The sequence below is a fragment of the Rhinolophus sinicus genome, chromosome 17 (genome assembly GCF_057876585.1).
Source record: "Rhinolophus sinicus isolate RSI-liver-muscle chromosome 17, RSI-T2T, whole genome shotgun sequence".
NCBI lineage: Eukaryota > Metazoa > Chordata > Mammalia > Chiroptera > Rhinolophidae > Rhinolophus > Rhinolophus sinicus.
This window is the reverse complement of record NC_142517.1, coordinates 93,052,825-93,058,685: the sequence shown is the minus strand read 5'-3', so window position 1 is coordinate 93,058,685 and position 5,861 is coordinate 93,052,825.

Here is a 5,861-nt window from a genome sequence, read left to right as displayed (position 1 = left end):
GCACCCTGACCAGTCAGCAGCCATAAACATGGAGGCAAGACTCTCCACCAGCAAAAAGATTATTGTTCTCTAAAGGCTCAGATGATGGTCAACATTTTTTCGCAATAAAGTATTTTTAAATATGGTATGCTCATTTTTTTTTGAAATAGTGCTATTTCACAATTGACAGACTACAGTATAGTATACACATAATTTTTATAGGCACTGGGAAACCAAAATATTGTGTGACTCGCTTTATTGCAATACTCACTTTATTGGGATATTCTGAAAGCAAATCCACAATATCTTGAAGGTATGCTTATATTGTCTTCTTAGGGACCTAAAATAAACCTGGCTATTACTTACACAAATATTACTTTTGATCTATTCTATATAGTGTCTCTTCTGGAACTCCTATAAGATAGATGTTGCTATTTTTAAACATCTAGTCTATGCTGATTTGGGAAAATGTTTCTCCAGAATTTTGATATATATTTCCATGTTGAAGAAACTAAATTTTGGAATGTGCCTGGACACCTTAAACACTTCTCTCAAGAATGACTTACTTGGTTTGTGAATTTTGGAAGACGACTGGTTATCTCTCTTCTTTCTACTTGGCACACAGAAAACCTGCTCTCAAACTTTTGGTCATACGGTAAACTGTCAAAAAAGTTGTGTTTACAGGATATAGGCTACTGGGAGCGATGTTCCCTGTTACTGGGTGGATGATTTGCAGGATTCTGATTTTCTGATAGCAATAGCAGTTAGCCTGAACATTAAACAATTAAATTAGAAAGTCAAGTGATTAAAATAATAACCCATTAAGAGTTATGAAATTGTTATTAAATAATTTGTTTTCTGTAATAAAATTAAAAATAGAAACTTGGGATTTTAAAATGTAGATAGATTGATATCTATATCTATATCTATATCTATATCTATATCTATATCTATATCTATATCTATATCTATATATCGATTGATCGATCGATCGATCGATCGATCTATCTATCTACATATTTTAAATTAGTAGGAGTTTCCTAAAGAAATGATCACATTCCAATGTTATCAAACAACAAGAGAGACCTAATTTAAGGAATAAGTAAATAATAATCCCTTTGTTCAAAGCAATTTGGAATAAATAGCATTTGAATTTGACAAAACACACTAAATCAATTTAACTACTTTTTCTTACAAGTTAGTATTATGCTTGTGACAAAATTCTGGAGTGTTGAGAAGTATGAAATCAATGTTATATTATTGTTTTTCTAATTCCTTAAAATATACTGTGCAAGTGTAGTGTGGGTGTGAAAATACACACACTCATACACACAACAAAGAGGTGCAAATAATCTGCATCCATTAAAATCACTATGTCGACCTTCCTCAATAAACTGCATTTCTGAGCCTCCAATCACTGAGGAATAGGCAGTTCTGGTCGCACCTGTTTTACAATTGACAATTGCTATGATGAGTTTTACCTAATTGAGAAGTCTATCGGAACAATTCTAAATTATTTACATTTATCGACTTATGATTTCTTAGACTGCAACCTCTTATGGGCCAGAATACATTGTGTATATATCACAAGTAAAAACTTGATTTGTTTTTTTCAGAACCTTGTTCTGTAGCATCTTGATAAATTAAGTGGGTCACATGGATTCTTAAGGGAAGAATTTTCACTATTAAATTACAAAATGTATATAGACCTATGCGGAAGGACACAGTCTCAGAACTTAGATAAATTGGATCCTCACTTTCCCACATTTTTGCATGACGGGAAAGAAGAAGAACAACAAAACTCCTCTATGGTGATATATTTTACTGTTGTATTGTATAATTGTCTTCAAGAAACTTTTCTGTTGTTGTTATCACACAGTACCAAGTACAAGAACTTAATAGCAGCATTGCTGAAATATAAGTCACTGCTTTTGCTGACTTTCTGTAACACCTAAATTGATCATTTTAACATACTTCATGAAGTCAATATACTATACATTTTAAACTATAGATCTATTTGCATACAAAAAATATGTTTATATTAATATCCTATTGAAATTATTTCTAATAGTTTTACCTCAGTGTTGGCATCAAATGCCACTGAATTTGTCTCCATTAATATAGTCTCCTCTACAATTTCTTAAGATGTCTGTAGTTTCTGAGTATATGCTCCAAAACTTGAATAGATCATAAAAGCCTTAGTAGAAAACCTTGGCTTTGCTTTGAAACACTTGTGTCCCATGTTTGTGCAAAGAATACAATTAAAACTTTATTTATTAAGTATTGTAAAATATACACAAATATAATGCAAAAATGATTAAAATAATTGTAAATACCAGTATTATCTATTACCTGTGTCCCAAGGTGCATTCCCAAGATTCCAAGGGATTCTCAATATTCTTCCCAATGACAATCTTTTCTTACAACCCTAAAGATAGCCACTGCCCTGACTTTATGAATATCATTTTTTTTTCTTAATTTAGCAACCATGTTTACATTTCCAACAGGATTAAATTTTTTATTGCTTTTGGAACTTTGATATAAGTGGGCACATATGGTTTGCATTTGGGGAATTGTTTTGATCTATGTTAAGTTTTTGAGATTATGTACTTTGTTTTATATAACTATAGTATACTCATTTTCATTGTGAATATTTGAAAATTCAATTATATAAAAAATAACTAGGTCAACTATGTTACAAATGTATAAAGCATACACTTTTATTTTCAATCACCTGTTTGGTATTCTGTATTACCTACTCATACTCCTAAGTTTGACTGAAGCAATTTATATTACAATTGTATAAATGAGATGATTTCACTTTATTTTTTTAGTGGTTCATATATTATTACTGTATCAACTCAGCGCATCAGGAATATATATGTCTGGAAAATAACATGCCAGTCCCCCTGCATTCCCTAAACTCAATTTGATATTTTAAAATTTATTTAGAATTCATATTAAAATAGTCATGAGAATAATTTTGTCAATCCTAAATAATTACTCTAAGTTTGCATTTTATTTTGGTATATTTTATAATAGAAATTAATGAATATAAATAAAATTTTAATTGTGTTAGCTGCACAAAATTTGATAACTATTTTGAAGTCATATTTTATAGGTCCATTTATTAATTTACAAATTTTTGTGTTAAAAAATGAGAATTATTTTCACACTGCCAGCTAGAAACATCTGAAATAAATTTTATGTTTATTTGAAGAAATAATTAACCTGGATTTTCTTTTCTTTTTTTTTTCCTACTCTGCCATTCATTTCTCATCTCTTTATTTTATTTTTATATTAGAGTTTATTTTATGTCTATGTAAAGTCCACCTGTGTGTATATATAATACCTTATATATAAATGTGTTATACACTTATATATGCATATACATACATAATTTATACATATATCTGTGCTTACTATGTTTCATTAAATCCTGTATTTGAATTGTAGAGAATAAATGGAAATTGAGATGCATTATTAGATATTTCAGCTTGATATTTTCTTTTTAAATCTCCACATCAATTACTTGTTTGCATAGATTGTCTAGAAAAAATGAGCTATACAGAAAACAATAACTTTGTTATTTAATATATCTATATTGACAATTTATATTCATAATCTGTGTTTTTCTACCTGTCTTCCCTTTGTTTTTTAAATGAAAAAAAAATCCCATTGGTCAATCATTTTCTCATCAATTTACGTATTTCTCTAGAGACTTTATTTCTGTGTGGCACATTAATTTTAAACATTCTGATTTAAACATAAAATTCATACCAGGTATTTCTCATAATTGTGAACTATCTCAATTCAAGCATTTATAGGATTAATAAACTTTGAAAATCATGTTCCCATTGGTCTTAGTTGACTCTTCATTTTCATGGATGCTTCCTCATCAATTCACACTATTCACCATCTCTCACATCGCACAATTTTTACTTCAACTAGTTTTTATAGTTTTCTTCTTTATCACCTCTACCATCTCTGGCAGTCCTTCCTTGGGAATTTTATGGATAAAATGAAACAAAATATGTATCTTACCATATGTCCTATTTCAATTATTTATCTTCTACCACTCCTATTCTCTTAATTCCATTAAGATTTCAATAAGAGTTATTATTCCTATCACTTACTATAATATTGTCACATTTAACACATTTTTTATGTTTTTTATTTTATTTTTATTTTTGTCCTTCTGGCTATATTTTAAATTTCTCAGTGGCAGAAAGTGGTCTATATGCATTTTTTTTTTACTTTTATTATCTATCATAGTGGAAATGCAAGGCAGACACTAAGTTTTTTTTTTTTAAGTTACTGTTTTCAGTTACGGTTGACGTTCAATATTATTTTACATTAAGTCAGGTGTACAGCCGTTAGACATTTATATAATTTATGCAGTGTCCCCTCCCCCATTATTCTAGAACCCACGTGACACTATACATATTTACATTATTGACTATATTTTCTATGCTGTACTTTACATCCCCGTGACTATACACACACACACACACACACACACACACACACACACACACACACACACTTGTTTTAAATGATCAAGGTGGGATTTCTTGCTTCAGAATTAGCAGGTGATCACTATGGAATGTCACCATTCACATTCAATAATCTTTTATTTTTATCAAATAGAAAAGCCTTGACTGGAATGTGGAATTCTTTCTAATTCAACCTGTGGTTTGAATGAATGAAGTTTAGTTAAGCATAATGTGGAAAATGCTGCATCCCATTAAAATTACAGTTTGAATGAAGCTTTTTAAAATTTAACAAGACTATTACATTACGTATCTTAAAATGGGGAAAAAAAACTTTTTCTATTGATAAAATAGACTTTAAAATTACTATATTTTTGCATGCAATCCCAAATGATAAAGTGTTTAAATTCATTAAAAATTTAGAACTCAGTTAACTGATAAGTTTTAGCTTTCTAGATAAAAATTAACAGACAAGCCACTGCCATTCCCAAAATAATTTACACCACACTTCCCAAGGAAGACAAGGACAAAAAAGAAAGTAGCCAATTTAAACAAAAAGAAATTTAAGGCTGCCCAAGAATATTTCCTCTTCATGATCAATTCATTTTCCGGAAACTTTTATAAAAGCTTCTCAGGATTAATTTATGTTTAGAACTGTAAAAAAGCAGAAGAGATGACTGAATTTACAATGTTAGTAACTGTAATAGTAGTTATTTCCCATAGGTCTGGGAGAACAAAGAAGTTTAGGTTGTGGTATCTGAGCCTAGAAGCCTGGAGAAGGGACCCTTTAGGGTTAGGAATCGGACTTCAGAGAAGAAGTGAGGTGTGGCTGTTTCTGGAGCTTGGAGGAAGGGGCTCACAGACCTGGGGTTTAGGCTTCTAAGTGGCAGCACCGTAGCGCTGCTGCCTCTGGTGAATTCAAGGAGATTGGCTCTGTGAGAGTGGAGAGAAGCAGACATTGGAACAGACTACTGCTCTCAGGGAGAAGGGTTTTTGCTCAGGCAATGACAGCAGGGACAGATGACACAAGGAAGGAGCAAGTCCTTCCACTTTTCCAGCCTTCCAAATCTCACTCCCTGCCCTGTACTGGCAGACCCTAATATGAAGGCAGACAAAGAAGAAATATAATTGGTAGACTCCAGTGCCAGCATGAAAAAGCAGAGTGCAAAAATATGTATTTGGAGCCAGGAACCCATGACTTAATATTCCACACAAAAATTTTAATTATACAATTATGCCTGGGGTGCTCAACTGACGTGAGTCTGAAGGGTGACTGGGGTTGATGGAGGCAATAAGCACAGGTAAGAAAAAAATTTAAGCTATGAAGATATCAGTACAGAGTGATGGAATATAAAATTGAAATTACCCAGGAACAACGTGATATATCCA